The 18032-nt window shown below is 30.8% G+C and overlaps 1 pseudogene; it reads right to left on the reverse strand.

Moving 5' to 3' along the window:
- Positions 1-1843: 1843 nt before the first annotated feature.
- LOC107464831 (ATPase 7, plasma membrane-type-like) lies at positions 1844-13655 on the reverse strand (annotated as a pseudogene).
- Positions 13656-18032: the final 4377 nt, after the last annotated feature.

Here is an 18032-nt window from a genome sequence, read left to right on the forward strand (position 1 = left end):
ATATATGGGTTTTAAAATTTTTTTTTAAAGTCATAACTCATTTATTTATTGTTAAAAATAGTTTTTCTTTTAAAATTACCTATCTTTAATTCTTTCGCTTAGTTGTTCTTTATTTATTTTCACCAAACCACACTCAATCAGTTAGTTTTTCATGCATGTGTGTGACATAAGAGAAATGGCTCTCAAAATGTTTACAGGTGAATCCAAAAATGTTTCTCACCATCACTAATATAATTTTTACAAAAAAAGATTTTAAGTTTATACTAATAAGTAAAAACTTATATACAATTATCTTTATATGAAGTTGATATTTAAAAAGTGTTATATAATTTAATAAGTTTAACTAAATTATTATTTAGCTTTTTTTTTCTCAATTATCAACTTTGTATAAAAATAATTGCATGTAAGTTTCACAAAAAAAAAATGAATTAAGGACAAGAAAAAATAGAGAAAAACCAGCACATAAGAGAAAATCAATAATATATATAAGGCTTTAGTTTAGACAGTGTAGTTTCCATTCATGGCATCAATGTCAATACCCCTTAGCTTAGCAAATGATTATACCCTTCCTTTTAAAGTGTGAAGCTCTCTTAACCTGCATCATACGAAATAAGAAAAAAATGATAAGAGGAAAAAAAAAGGTTGAAAACATAAAAGGTCAGTTTTCTAGTGGCTAAAGATATGGTGCCTAAAGGTGTTTAGTGGTTGATCAACTAGTAGAAAAGTGACACATGTCATTGTTGATTATAGTGAGAAATATCCTCTAAAACGATAATGAAAGGTTACTTCAATGCTAATATATGTAAATTTTAAATATTTACTATAATAGCAAGTGGGTAATTTTGTCATCAAAACAATTTTTTGTTTCGTATGAGCTTTTCACTGTATGGACCAAGCATGGAAAAAAAATTAAGTTGAAGGGGCCTAGAAAAAAATCAGTTATAGATTCAGAACTTCACCAAATTATGATAAAAAGAAAAAAGCTTCACCAAAAAACCTATGGTGTTGGACTGGGTTCATCAAGTATGGTTGTTTTGAAACCCTCTTCCACCGTAGGATCGCATCTGAGCTGCTCTAAGTGAAAACACATTCTAGTTTCCGCGATGGTCACCGCCCAGTGAACGCCGCCTTAATCTAGCAGCCTCTAGTATCACAATAACCATTTTATCGTCACAGGATGGTAGTGAATGATACTAATTGGCTAGCAAGGTTGACCTTTGAAAGGAGTAGTTATGGCATTAGATGAATTCCAGAACAAGGGAGTTATGGTGTTAGCTTTGAACAGTTTCAAAGTTTGGTGTTTCGGTTAGTTGTTGTTCTTTGATTTTGAGGGAAAAAGATCCTAATAGTGAGAATGATATGATTTTGGTGACTAGTGAAAGTGAATCAAATTGAATCAAAGTTAGATGGAAGAGAAAAATATGGTGAAAGTAAAATTGTTACAGCTCAATACCACTTGAATTATTGATTTCTAATATCTTGCAGTTCTTTTTCTTACTATTTTTCTTTGTTTTTTCTCAATAATTACTTGTCATATGCTCTGATAATATGATATTTTGTTGTATAGAAATAGCATGTCTATTGAAAAGTCTTTGCGAATATAATATGAAAGTTGAAGATGAAGAGAAAGGAAAAGGAAGAAGATATAGTTTTATTTTGGTTGGATTGGGGTTAATTTGTATTTTCTTGGGTTAATGGTTGTGCAATACATGATGCTTTGGCTTATTCTTCCATACAGTGCGAAAAGAGAGAGAAAATTTCACTGTGATAACTTTACATTAATTAATTTTAGTAACCTTTAAATTTGAGTCAAATCTAAATGTTGAATTCAAATCCATGACATGTGTATGCATTACAATGGTGGATCTATCGTAGTCATAATAGTCACCACAATATCAACCCCACCATAGAATGCACCTAAATAAAAACCATTTGAATTTGAATAAAGAGAAGCTTGCTATCTCTGCTCGTTTTCTTGTCTGTCAGCCAATGTATTCATTTCACCAAAAGTGTGCTTCTCCGCGAAGGATCTCGGTTCAGCCGGCTGAATACCATGTTAGGTTCTTTGCTCGGCAGCCCATATGCAGCCTCGCGAGCTTCTCTACCAAAACTTATTTTTATTGGTGAATGCAGTCTGAAAATGTTCATCAATAAGTCATGTTAACTTGAAAAACCATTCTAACGAACGAATCTTTTAAATTATAATTAAAAAAACAACCATGATAAGTGTATATAAAAAATCAGTCACCAAATAAACTACTGAAAACAGGTATAACAGTTGATTTGGTGGAATATGAATTATGAGTTTATATGAATTTGTGTTGAAATACTCACACGTTAGTCGACCACCAGATTCCATGTTCTTCCACTTAATGCGTAACGAACAGCGAACTTTAAAGGATCAAGAAATCCGTAAGTTACAATATTAAACAACCATATTACTCCGGTCCATCCCCAACCTATGCTTCTGATTCTAGCAGTTTTCCAAGTGACAGTGGTAGATATAATAGATGCAATCTGTTGATTAGAGTATAGTGAAAATCAAATGAAATGTTGCCTTAGAAGTTTCAATGCTTTTGGAACTAGAAGGTTTGAATAAATAATCCAGGAAGGGTAAAAAAAAGAAGAGAAATGCTCCTCTATATCTCTAACAGGTCCTCTTCAAAGTTTGAGTGTTTTTTTATAAGACTTCTTTCTCTTTTTATTTGTCTTATCCTGAGATTCTTTTTAAAGATTGAGTTCTAAACATTTCGGCTTAAGCTAATAGGAAAAGACACATAAATTGTTGGTAAAAATTTAAGTTTAGTCGAATTCACGTGAAATTGATAGTTGAGAGCCATTAGATGAGAATTTAGTTAAATCAGTCAAATCATCTAATGACTCTCAATTATCAACTTCACTTAAAGTCAACTGTACCTAGGTTTTCACTTAAATTGTTATATGAATCCCGCTATGTAACCAACAAAGATTCTACTAACTCTTGCCAATTTTTGCTTATGCCTATAGTTAATAGAAGTGTCTTTGTGCATGTGTCTAATAAAAATGGAAAAAGTTTGGTAACAAAAATTTTTTAGCCATAATTAGCCAAAACTTTTATAATTTACTTCATTTATATAACTTAACAATAGTTCTATTTTTTATTTCACTCTTCTATCAATCCACTTATCATATTCTTATCAGCTTCATTTATTAATGGCATTAATTATAATATCAAATTCCTTATTATTAGACATTCTTGTAATTAATACTTAATATTTTTTTATGATTTTATTTTTATATTTAAGAATACAATAAAAACTAATAATAATTATAAAGAATGGTAATGATAATTTGTATTATATGAGTTAATTGTAAATGATTTTTTATTTTTTTTAAGTCATTTATTATCATTCAATGGAGATACAAAACCTGAAAGCTACCCTAGTATGGTTTTGTTTCTGTTAATTCAATTATTTTCATTCAAAATTCACAACTTTAATACCATTGCAAGTACAATTAAAAATTTAGAATAGGCCAAGAAATTTTACAAGAAGTCATCTTTTTCATTGCAAATAATATGGCAATTGAATTCGACCTTAATACGGTATATATGGTAAAAGGTGCTGATGAAGAATTTGAAGAATAGACGGACTCATCCGACGAAGTTGTTGTTAGTCAACTAATTTTTAAAAATATGAAAAATCACACTAGTTTTGAAGAGGTATGGTAATAAACCGATTTTTCTTTTGTATTTTTTTGTGTATGTATAATGAATAAATGACCATTTGTACCCATGAGAGATGAAAACGCTGACATTTGTATCCATGAAATCTCGAAACTAATCTTGTACCCATGATAGATGCTGTCCGTCTGACAAAAGTGCCCTGACTTGGATCTGAGCTTGGTTCGTGGGTTTCCGAACCTACGTGGCACTCCCACCCCCCAAAGCTCCCAGCAGCATCAGATAAGTTAAAATTTTCAACCAGCAGCATGAATCAAAACAGCAAAATTTTTAAACAGCAGCATGAATCGAAACAAACCTAAATCCATTATCCAACTCAGATTATCTAACAACCTAAGCAACTAACATGCATTTCTAACTAACCCAATTAAGCAAAATGAACTAAAAGCAATACAATGAAAGAAACAGAACTCAACAAATGAAAATGGAAACCTGGGAAGCAGAGAATGAACAGGTGAAGGAAAGATGATGGCTGAATTGGCCTGGGCAGAAGCGGCGGCCTGGTAGTGGCACTGCTTCAATTGCAGCAGCGGAGAGTGAACGCAGCCATGAAACAGGGAAAAATGGAGGGGATGGAAGACACAAGGACTGCACCCTGTTCTGGTCGTTCCTTGGGAGAACGGAAAACGGGGCTAGAATCGCGACGGTGCTAGGCGACGGCGCGGCGGTTCGGCCAGTGAGAGAGAGGGAGGAGAAGGTGGCCGGTTCGTTGGTGTGGCTGAGGAAGACAAAGAACACGCAAAGGGGAGAAAAGGGAAGAGGGTTGCGGTGGCTCGTAGAGGCCGACGGTGATGGTTGGCGGAGTTAGGGTTCGGACAGGGGAGTGGTGACGGGTTGGAACGCCGTAAGGACGCTGCGGAGAAGGTTGGGTGTTGCGGCTGTTTGGTGGCAGACGAGAGGAGACCCAGGAATGGAGAAGGTGGCCGCTGCTGCTCTGGGCTTTGGTGGAGAGGAGGAGCTGGCGTTGTGGTTTCTGGGCTCAGCGGAGGTGAGAAGAGGGGAAGAAGAAGAGAAAGGGGCGCGACGGTATGGGTTGTCGCCGGAGGTTGTGGTGAAGGGAGGTGGCTGTGGCGGTGCTGAGGTGATGGTGACGGAGGTTATGGTGGCTGGGAGGAGACAGTGATGGATGGGGATGATGGTGAAGAAGATGAAGATGATGATGGTGAATGGTTGGCTCAGATATGGCTTTGGAGGGGGGTGGAAGTGCCATGTAGGTTCGAAAACCCACGAACCAAGCTCAGATCCAAGTCAGGGCACTTTTGTCAGACAGACAGTATCTATCATGGGTACAAGATTAGTTTCGAGTTTTCATGGGTACAAATGTTAGCGTTTTCATCTCTTATGGGTACAAATGGTCATTTATTCTATGTATAATTATATTGTACTACTATGTTCATACACATAATATTCATATATATATATATGAAGTTATAGGAAAAAGGGGTAGTTGAGTAGGGAGATATCAGAATAATGAATGCAGGTGCAAGAACAATAAAGTAAATATGAAGTTAGATGCGGCGATAGTCTGCACGCATATGTAGGTTAGTATGATGTTAGATGTGGCGGTAGTTCGCACACATATGCAGATACAGAAATGTAAATATGAAAACACAAAAATGAAGGACTGAATTAAAGTTTTACTGAATTATGGATATATATATATATATCCATAATTATATACAACTAATATCTAAAAATTAAATTCATGTTTATTAGATATTACATCCATACACATATCATTTTTTAGTTATTGCATAAGTAACTATAAAGTTAACACAAAAATATTTTTAAATTTATCATAATTGAATTTAAAAAAATGTCAAATTCTTAAATTAATTTATTCAATTGATAAATTTACTCATAATATCTATAAATTGATACACATAACGTCCATAATTTCATATTAATAACATCCATAATTTATACTCATAATAGTCATAATTTCATACCTATGATATCTATAATTAATAAATTTTTATAATTAATATTAGCAAATTTTAAATTATATTATTTTTAAATTTTTGTTTATATTTTATATTTTATTTTTTAATAGTCTATATGTAAAATATAAGTTATATAGTAGAAGTTGTTAAAATTTTTTAATTTAATTTTTATATTTTTTACAATAATTATTGCATTTAATAGATAATAATGTGATTGAGAGATGTTAGGGATTTGATTTGAGAGAAACTAAAATTGATTTTGAAAAGAACATTAATGACTCCAAACATACAGCAAAATAGTAGGTAATAAGAAGGATAAGTGATAAGGAGGTGTATGTCACTTGCTTATCAAGAGAATTAAAATTTTTATATGGCATTTCTATATTGTAAATATTTTTTGGCTACCTAGTATCACTCAATAAAAATTTTTTTTTTTTTATGCTTGTGTCTAATAAAAATGTTTTTGTGGATGTGTCTCATTTCGAACTTTACTAGGTAAATAATGACTTTTGTAAACAATGGACTCTAAAATTATTGGTCCAGTAAAATAAAAACACACTACACTCTCAAATTACCCACCTAAATCTTAATATTAGGATAACTGTCCGCACACCTAGTAAGTTAAACATTCAATATATCTATTATTCACATTGTTTAATATTTTCATTGTCTATCTATACTTTTTCATTTTCATTTCTTAAATATGTCTCCTTATACATGTTTCTTATAATAGATGTGTCTTTAATATCAATTATTATTGACAATAAATTGGCGATACTATGTTGGTACTTATTCTTTTCTTTGTTATATATATCACTATTAAGTGGAAAAAAACATGCAGTACCAACTGAGCAATAACGAATGCAACAAGAAGCAAAAGACCAGGTTTTTGTGTGTAAGACCAACCCCTGGAGCGTGTCACAAAGATTAATGCTTGACTAATTGTACTGACTTGAAGATACACAGCTGAAAAAATAGTCCTGCAGCAGAACAATTTTGCTATAGTATCATTTTCTTGAGAGGAGGACAGAGTAGTGGGAAAGCGGAAGGACGATCTCCTTACCGGAAAGAAGCTTGTTTCATAAGCCAACACGAAGAAGACGACAGTCATTATAGCTTGGTAGCTACCAAGAATAATTCCGGTAGCGAAAATTTCTCTAAGCTTCCAACTGTCTGCGTTTGGAGAAGGCTTGACCCTGTCTTTGGATAGTGTCATGACGGTACCCACATAAGGATCCTCACATATATTACGGAACAAGGAAGAAAATATTTTTCTTGCAATGATCTTAAAACTAAGGATGTTTTATCTAAAACTTTGTATAACAATATAAGTCATTTGATTAGATTAAGGATGTTTTATTCTTTCTTTTCCACTTATCCCTTATATTCGTAAATTATAGCACACTTACTAAGAATTTATAGGTTTAAGGTCAAATTTGTTTAATCACTAAAAATATTCTTTAAGTCATTTCTGCGTATTTCCTTAGCTATGCAAGTTGATCACCTACGAATTAGGGGCGATCTAGATACATTAATTTTTCAATGAATCCAACAAATAAAAGCGACTGTTATTTTGAGAGAATTTCTTTGAATAAAAGCATGCACTAAGTAGAGCCCTGGAACTTTAGTAAAAGAATTGGTTTCCAATTGAAATATTTTGACAGTAACACCAGGAAACTAGCAATACACTTAAAATGAAATGAATCAAATAACACTTAAACATACCTGTGATCATTTTGACACTAACACCAACATCAAGAGCTCTTCTGATGGCGAGGAGGGTCGAAAAGCGGAAGAAGGCCGAGAAATTCCCACGGCCCTCCTGGACTGTCTTTATTTCCGTCCGGTACATCCTAAATGGAGGGGGAAAAAAAAATCGTTGTTGCTAAAAAGGTTGTTAGAAAGTAACAGGTTCATGGAAAGGTGAAAAACCTGGCGAGCAACAGCCAAAGAACGAAGTCCACGTTCTTCAAACTTGTCAATAATTGCATGAATTTTCTGTCTAATGTCTGCTTTGTTATGTGCAAGATTCAGAACCTACGTAATGAATGACAAGAGTTATGATCAAAACAAATGTTCTGCTCTATCTAATAGGCACCATGCTTCCCTACTGAAATACTAAGGGGAAGAAAAGTTAAAATTTATTTTATTTAGTATTTATGAATTATTAATTAATTTTTTTGTTAAAATTAATAAATATTAAATAAGATAAATTTTAATTATTTTTATTTTTTGTTATTAAATATTTTTATTTTTCTAAATTAAAATTTTCAATATTTTTTAGTTATAATTACATAATAAATTGTAGACTAAAATATAAAAAAATTATAAAATTTCAACTATATTACCTCTACAAAATAATCATCAAATTAACTATTTATATAGAATATATGTTAAAATATTAAATATAAAATATATATTAAAAATATACAAAAATACATATATTTATACACAAACATATAATCATTACTTTTTTATGTGCATAACAACTATCTAGCACCCAGTCTATAGTGCTCCATAGCACAGCTTGTTCACCTGGAATTCAATAAAAATGGTGCTCCAAATGTTCACATTTGATTAGTGTGTGTTATTTTGAAAATTTTTTCAAAATTTCTAAGCCAAAGTTTTTAAAGTTGCAACACCTTTCAATTACCACTTAGCCATCATGCTTTTTTATTATCACATATGACAAAACCTAATTATATAATAAACACTCAATTAAATAATTTATAAATTTTATTAAAAATTTATTAATTTGCTTGATCTATTTCAATATTAATATTGTGATTAAGGTTATTTATTTTGATATTAGTGTTAAAATTTAATAATATTATAATTGGATGATAGGCTTTGTAAATTAATTAGATAATGTACTAATATAATTGTTACTCTTATTGTGTCAAATTAAGATACTATTATAATAGTACTAAATAAATTTTATGTTTATTTTTAAAATTTGATACTTGATTCATCATAAAATATTAGTAAAAATATATATTTTAAATTTAAATTTTAAATTTTTGACTATTTTATATTTTTTATTTAAGTGAAATTAGTTTTACCAGTTAAACTAATAATTTATTGATTCAACTAATAAATTAGTAAACCAGTAACTTAACCAGTTCGATTTCGTTTGGTTCTTGGAGTGAGATTAAAAAAAAAAAACATGTGAAAAAAAGATATTTTATAATAAAAAATACACTCTAAAATATTAATTAAAAAAAATAAACGGAGAGATACTTAATAGTTAATATGCACTTTACACTTCGCATGTCACACGAATCATATATAGACCACAAATTGAACTAACAAAAAACTAAGGCCGTCACATGTTTCGTCCGGAAAAAAAATTCTAGATGGCCAACACGTGTTCCAATTAGAATTGAATCGATACTAGTCAATTCTCCTTTTTTTTTAACCGATACTAGTCAATTCTCCCTTTTTTTTTAACACTAAAAGTGTTGGTTTTCTAACATTTTCTATTTTACAATGGGACAATGTGACTAACACATGTAATTGTTGCATATAATTTGGCTGCAAGAGTTGTTTAAATAGCAAAATTAGATAAAAACTTAAGTAAGTGTATAAAAAATAATTTAATTAAGTTACTAGAGGTATGTAATCAATGTATGTAAGTGCTGTTCTTTTATCAGTTGGATTGAATGGAAGGAAATGAACTTCCTTTATTCCAGCCCTTTTATCATTGTAGCAAGTTAGTTATGAATTGTTTAAATGAGTAGTTGTTTCTCCTGAGCAATTAACTGCTGTTCATTTGATTGCAAGAAGAATAAAACAAAACCTCAATCATATTCTTGTCCACTGTAAGCTTGTTAATTAAGAGTTAATGTGCCTCTTTGTTATGGCACCCTGCAAAAGAAACCCTCCTGTTAGAAAGTAGGAACAATATATTGAGATTTCAGATCATCTCCCGTGTTCGGTTTCATTTCAATTTCATTTCGAGCCCTGTAAAATTTCAAGTTACTATTTGTAGGACGATATGTCATAAATAATTATTTGAGATTAAATATGATATTTATCACTCTAATGTTTAATTAGTTTTCAAATTATCTCTCTATACTAAAACCAATCTCATTTCATTAACTATTTCAAATGAAAAATGAAATTTAGAAATAGCCCACTTCCTATAAATGTGAAATTTAAAACTATAAAAGCACTGGACCAAAATTGCTCTCAACAACAAATTGAGCTGCTAACAAAACTATATAGTATAAACACCAGCTAGACTATTAAGCAAAGCTTAATAAAACTGATCTTATAAGTATTTATATAGAAACCTGCTGAGACAAGCGATGTGAACCAATGGCCATTGTAACATAAAGCACAGTTGGCATTGCAATAGGGATCCCACCAACAATAAGCAGAACAAGGAGATTATCAATACCAACTCGGTATTTCCTTTTCTGGATCCCATATATCACAATTATCTCAATAAGCATCCCAATCGCAATGGAACACATGCACAAGTTCCCAATACAAGTTAGAACCTGTCGAATAGTAATGCAACGCCGCTAAGCAGTATGATCTTGATTCTTGAGACGAGTTAATACTAAAATTTGTCTTTAAGAGTTATATTCATACTTTAATCTGGTCTCCAAAATTTAGATTCATTCAATTTCGTGACTAATGTTGGTCCCTATTCTCTAACTTTATTTTTGTCATAAAATCCTTAAGGGCGTATTGAAATGGATCGATAACTACTATACTAAACTCTCTAACAGTTATTTGATGTGATAATTAAAACTTTTTTTTATCTAATTTTCTTCTTGCAAAATCTTTAAAACCTATGTCTTAATTTCACTTAAGGTTTTTAAAAATTAAAATAGCAAATTGAGTTAAAAATTCTAATTACTAGATCAATAGTTGTTAAAGAATCTAGCGTAACAATCGTCAATCTATTTTAACATGTCAGTTCTATGATAAAAATAAAATTAAGGACTTTGTTAAGTAAACAATGATTTTTGTGAATAATGTGAATAATGGGCTCTAAATTAGTCTAATAAAGTAAAAATACACTACACCCCCAAATTACTCACTTAAATCTTAATATTAGGATAATCATCTGCATACTTAGTGAATTGAACATTCGATATATTATTCATTATTCACATTATTTAGTATTTTTATTATTTATTTATATTTTTTCTAAAATTAAATTCTAATGTGGTGGGTCATAGATACCATGTAGGAAGGTCAAATTGAATACTAAACAGTAAACAAGGAAAATTGAAAATAGTATCACCAAACCATGAAAAGTATAGGAAGGTTTAGTATCAAAACATTATGGTCATAGTATCAAATAATGGTCTACCTATATACATAATGGTTTAGTATAGAATGGTCTACCTATACATTATTATGGTCATAGATACCATTCTATTATTCTATACATTAATCACCAAACCATTCCATACATTTATGGTCATAGATATCATGTAGGAAGGTCAAATTGAATAAATCAAAATTTTGGAAATCACAATGAAACATGAGTGAAATTTTGGAGATCAATGAGTATTAACATATAACGTATAGAATGGTTTGGTGATTATTTTAAAAAAAATAACAAATAGATACTCAATATTTTAATTTAAATATAAATAAATTATTGACCAATTAAAAATATAAAAATATTTTTTATTTTTTAAAATACGTGACATTTAAGTATTTCCGTTTAGAGTATACCAGGACAAATAAGTTTTTCAAAAGAATTTAAATACCTTGTATTTTAAAAGGTGGACAACGTTTTTATATTTTCAATTAGTGTTAAACTTATTTGTAGTTAAAAAATTAAGAAACTATTTATCGTTTTATGTGGTCTCAGTATATGAATGGAACCTTCTGGAAATGGCCAACATGTGTGGTGCTTTGAACAAGATGAGCCACAGGAAGTGATTCTCCAGTTAGAGCAGACTGAAACAATAATAAACACAAGAAATTAAATTAAATGAATGCATGGTAGCTTAGCATACGATGATGATTTTATTTTTACTTGATCGATCTTCAAAGGATCTCCTTGAAGGAGATGCTAATTATGTCTCCAGGAACCAACACCCAAGCGTCCTCTTCTCGGAGTACCTTTTAGTGTAACTCCAAAGACTCAGAAGAAACTAGAAATCTGAATGAATGTAAATCAGACAAGTAAAAGAAGAGAAAACCTTTGCTTTTAGGGCCGGTCTTGTCATAAGTGCTGCAGCTGCATTACCAGCATTGTTTTCTTCTTTGAAACTGATGCTGGAATGCTGGATAGCGGTGGCTGGAAACGGGCAGGTATTCGTGGAGGCGCATTAGAATTCAACATTTTATTACTTATGGGTAGGAGCAGAGCGGATTTTATGCAGGTTATTGTAAGGTGGGATAAGATCGGGTAGAATAAAAACTCACTCCTACCCGCTCCGTTGTCACCCCTAAAAGTTATAATTAGCAAAATAATTATGCCAACTAAGTATTAGTAATCTCCACTTTTATCCTATAGAGTGTAATGCTCATGAATTTAATTAAACAAAATTTCATGTTCCGTGCTGAAATATTTTGAATTTGAACTTGCTGCAATAACTAAACTGTTGCAACGAGGCTGAATTTTTAAGAAATGAAGTAACATCCTGTGTAATACACTACAATATGATGACAATTTTGTGTGTTTTCTTTAAATATAGATGTTAGTTTTTTTTTTTTTAATTTTAGTTAATAAATCTGAAGCCTCATATTTGATTAGTAAAATTGTTAAAAAATTTTGATCCACCAATTTTATGATGACAAAAATTTTGAATTTTAGTGGAATATAAATAGAACTCTTTGATTTGTGTTAAAATTTAGTAAAACTCAAATTTAATTTAAGGGTTAGAGCATCTTCAATAGAGTATTTTTAGAGTATTACTTTTAATATTTTTAAGAAGTAGATTGATTTAGAATTAAAATTTGTATTAAAATTGATTGATGAAATAATTAATAATACAGTATCACCTTAATAAAAAATTAATAAAATTTTATCATTTGTATAATTATGTTAATTAAATAATTAAAAAATGTAAAAGTCTAATTGAATTGAAACAAAACATTGGAGGAACAAGTTTTATTTTTAATTTTAAATTACTATTTATGACAAATGATTCCACAAATATCTTAAATAAAATTAAAATTAAAACTAACATTAAATTAAAGATGCTCTTAGATTTGTGTACCACAAAATTTGACAGTTTAATTTATTGATATCCAACTCGTATTATAGTGTTTACATTAAATCTCAATGGTACTAAAAACTATCATTGTTGTCCCAATATTAAAATTAAAAAGTGCTAAAAGATTGATGAATTTTTGTTGTGCAAAAAGCGAATTTAAAAAGAAAAACTTGTTATTACATGATCTTTTTTAATAGAAAAATTAAAAATAAAAATTTATATGCAATTGTCTTATGTAAAATTAATAATTAAAGAAGACTATTAGATAATAATTTAAAATAAAAAATGTTAGAGAGTCATCAAGATTTATTATTTTTTATCATTATTTTTAGTTATTAACTCAACTCTTTTAGTCTAATAATTTAACAATATATTTACTCCACACTTTTAAATATTAATGACTAATTACTAACCAAAAATAATAAATTCAAATAACACTCTAACATTCTTGTTTTTAAAATATGATTCGTGTTTATTAATTATTATAATAATAAAATGATAAATCTTAAATAAATATGTAAAAAATGAGTCATTTTATCATTTCTCTTTATAACAAGATATTATCCTTTGTCGTACCCAAGATAAAATGTCTTACTCTTGCATTGAACCAAAAAATTAAAAGAAAACTAATTTTATATTAAAACTAAAAAATCCATGAAAAGAAAAAAAATTTAAAATAATCTTAGGAAATAATGTAAGATTTACCCCTCCATGTGCCACAGCAATGGCCATGATAGCAGCAGCTTCCATAACCCATGATAAAGGATTCCACATAAAACTCAAAAACTTGAGTATTTTACTTTTCTATATGGTCATTAAAAAATGAAGTCAATTCAATCTATTTCCTATATATTTTTTTGAGTATTCATTTAAATGAGTTGATTTTTTATTAAATTGATATTATTAATTTTAATCGTAATTTTTTATTGATAATATACATATTTTATTTATAGTGTGTAAATGAAATATGTGTATTTTTTTAAATTTTATATATCTCGTTTATAATATAATAGATATATTTATATTTATTTTATTTATCCTGTAAACGAAATAAATTAATGTGTTATAAATGAGTAAATATGCTATAAATTATAGATTTCAATAAATAAATAATTAAATTATTTATTTATAAAAAAATTTCTCAACAAAATACTACCTCAATTTACAACACTAAATTAATAAATTTACTAGCTTTGAAATTGGTGAACTAAATTTAATATACAATTTTAAATAATCAAATTCAATATTTTTTAAACTAATAAAATTCAAAATATTACCATTTCATATAATAATTTTTTTATTTTTATTATTAAAAATTCACAAAATAAAAAATTTCTAATTATCTTCTAAATTCTAATCTAGTAATAAGCAACAATATTCATTACATCAGTAACAAAAATTTAGAATAAAAAAATTTCAACATAAACAACTTGTAACCTAAGCTTAATGATTAAGCTTGGATATAAGGTGGTAACTTATTGAAAGTTGTAGAAGAAACTATCCAACTGTAAATCTTTGAACATTTGACCATGATCCTTTGTAACATTTCTAGTTACTTCCATAATAATCATTTCAAATTTACTTCCTTCAATGTTTGACCAAGTTTTGACTAAACTTTTGTAAATGGCGGTGAATTATTTTACAAGTTGATTTAATTATCAACATTGCCTCCCTTAAATCAAACTTGCAGAATTAATCATTCCAAGCATCTTCTTTAATTTGTAAAATAACTCTATCTTCAACGGTTTTGTAAAGATATCTGCAACTTGTTCTTCGGTTGGACAGTACTCAATCACAACTTCTTTTTCATTCACCAACTCTCTGATTTTGTGAAATCGAATATCAATATGCTTCGATCTTCTATGAAATACTAGATTTTTGCAAAGTGCAATAGCTGACTTGTTATCACAAAATATTGTTGTTGGAGTACTTTGTTTCTCGTTCAATTCTTCAAGAATTCTTCCAGCCAAACTGCTTGTGTTGCACAACTTGCTGCTGCTATATATTCTGCTTCTGCTGTAGATAGTGCTACTACTGGTTGTTTCTTTGACGACCATGAAATTGCACTAGAACCAAGATGAAATACAAACCCTGAAGTACTTTTTCTTGTTTCTATATCTCCGGCCTAATCACTGTCAGTGTAGCCAACAAGATTTACTTCATTAGTATTCTCATAATAAATTCCATCATTTAAAGTACCTTTGATATATCGAAGAATTCTCTTTGCCACTTGCAAATGGTTGGTACAAGGCTCCTCCATAAATCTGCTAAGCAAACCAACTCCAAACACAATATCTGGTCTAGTCGCAGTCAAGTATCTCAGACTTCCAATCAAGCTTTTGTAGTATGTGGGATTTACTGCTCTTCCTTTATCTTCTCTCAACAATTTGAACTTCTCTTCGACTGGAGTAGAAATTGGTTTTGAGTGCTCCATCTGAAATTTCTTCAAAATATCATTTGCATATTTCTTCAAAATTCCACCAGCTTTTTGAACTACTTCAATGCCAAGAAAGTAAGACATCAAGCCCATATCTGTCATTTCAAAGTGCTTTATCATAGCCTCCCTGAATTCTGCAATTATCTTCAAATTGTTCCCAGTAAAGATCAAATCATCAACATAAAGACACACGATCAAAATATCTCCATTTTCAACGAACTTGATATAAAGAGTATGCTCAAACGGACATCTTCTGAAACCATTCTCAATGAAATAAGAATCAATCTTCTTGTACCATGCTCTTGGTGCTTGCTTTAATCCGTACAAAGCTTTCTTCAATTTATAAACTTTATCTTCTTTTCCAAGAACTTCATATCCTACAGGTTGCTCAACATACATTTCTTCTTCTAAAGTGCCATTTAGAAATGCAGACTTAACATCCATTTGATGTATCTTCCACTTATTTTGAGCCGAGAGTGAAATAATCATACGAATAGTATCTAATCTAGCAACAGGAGAAAATACTTCAAAGTAGTCGATACCTGGTTTTTGTTTGTATCCTTTTGCAACTAATCTTGCCTTGAAACGATCAACTTCACCACTAGGTTTGTACTTAGTCTTGTAAACCCACTTTACTCCAATCGGCTTCTTATCTGCTGGTAAATCTGTCAGCTCCCATGTGTCATTCTTCTCAATGGCATGAATCTCCTCATCCATTGCTTTCTTCCAATTGTTGTCTTTAAAGACTTCTTCAAATTTCAACGGCTCACAATCTGAAAATAGAGCAAAGTTTATGATTTCTTCATCGGACGGATCGTTGTCATTGCCAACTTCATAATCTGCTAATCTAGCAGGTAGTCTCCACTCTCTTTGAGGTCTTCTAGATGATTCAGGTTGTTCGGTTGCATCTGGTTGTCTTTCTTCTTCATCATCCCATGTATTTGAAATTACAATCGGATGTTTTTCTATCTTTGTGTCCCAGTTCCACATGTCTTTCTCGTCGAACGTCAAGTCTCTGCTGATGATTACTTCCTTTGTTTCTGGATTGTACAACTTGTATGCTTTTGAGTCTGTGCTATAGCCAATAAAGATACACTTCTCGCCTTTGTCATCTAACTTCTTCCTTAATTGATCTGGTACGTGGGAATAAGTGATACACCGAAAGATTCTAAAATGACGAATGAAAGTCCGCTTTTCTCTCCAAGCTTCCTCTGGAGTTTTATCACAAACACTTTTTGTTGGACACCTGTTTAAAATATGAACTACTGTTGCGACTGCTTCTGCCCAAAACTCTTTAGGCATTTGTTTTGACTTGAGCATGCATCTGACCATATCCATGATGATTCTATTCTTTCTTTCAACAACTCCATTTTGTTGAGGAGTATGCTTCAGAAAGTATACCCATGTATATCTACTAAAATCATCAATAAAAGTGATAAAGTACCTGCTACCACCATTACTTGGAACTTCTACAGAACAAAGATCTGAATGCACAATTTCAAGTAATCTTCTAGCTCTCCAAGACTTTCCTGTAGGGAATGGATCTCTGTGCTTCTTTCTCAGTTGACAAATCTCATAAACACAATTGGGAATATGAATCCGTGGTAGGCCAGAAACAAGTCCTTTTCTTGACAGGTAGTTTAGGCCAGAAAAATGAAAGTGTCCAAACCGCATATGCCACAACCAGTTATCATCAAGTATCACAGAACTCATGCAAGAGGGATTAACATGTTGAATTTTTAACGGAAACATTCTGTTTGAAGTCATCTTTGCTTTATCAATGAACCTTCCATTATTGTCAAATACAGTGCAATATCCACGATAAGCTATCATCTTATATCCCTTCTCAGATAATTGTCCCATACTCAGTAAATTATAATCAAATTCAGGAGCAGAGAAAACATCAGAAATATAACTCAGAGAACCATCCTTCAATCTAATTGGTATGTGCCCTTTTCCTTCAATAGGGATCTTTGTACTATTACCAAACTTCAATAATAGTTTAACTGAATCATCTAGTGAAGAAAATAACTCCTTTCTACCAGACATATGATTACTGCAAGCATTATCCAAGTACCATATATTTTCATCTTCCGCACATGAATTACTTGTAAAAAATAAAGTCTGAGTACCCGGATTATCATCAGTGTTTTGATGCTGATTTTCTGCAACATGTGCTTGATTGTTATTCACCATTTTGAATCTGCAATCTGCTACTTTGTGTCCATACTTTCCACAATGGAATCAGTTGAAATTAGTTTGCTCTTGATAAAAATTGCCTTGATCTCTTCCTCGGTTGACAAGCTTGAAATTTGTTCCACCTCTTCCTTGATTAGGTGGTGTAAAATTGTTGTAACCACAGAGATTGTTGGTATGAAGCAAGCTATGGTCTCCTTGTAAATCTTAGTCAGGCAAACTCAAATGGGTATGGTGATAAAGGCATAAAACATAAAGATAAGGATAGAGATACTTATGTAATTCATTGGTAGGAATTTCAGATAAGCGTATGAAGATGCCTTCCCTTTCGTCTCTCTGCTTTCCTACTGTCTTCATCCAATCCTTCTTACTCGTTTCCATGGCAAGCTTTATGTTGGGCATCACCATTGTCAATGGCTACAGTCCCGTCCTCTAAGTGAAAATGTTCAACGCGCTTTGTCACAGCACGGCTATTCATCTGTCGGTTCTCGATCATGTCGGAATAGAATCCAGTGATTCTTTTGCGTCTGTCACTAACGCCC

The sequence above is a fragment of the Arachis duranensis genome, chromosome 9 (genome assembly GCF_000817695.3).
Source record: "Arachis duranensis cultivar V14167 chromosome 9, aradu.V14167.gnm2.J7QH, whole genome shotgun sequence".
In the NCBI taxonomy this organism is placed as follows: domain Eukaryota; kingdom Viridiplantae; phylum Streptophyta; class Magnoliopsida; order Fabales; family Fabaceae; genus Arachis; species Arachis duranensis.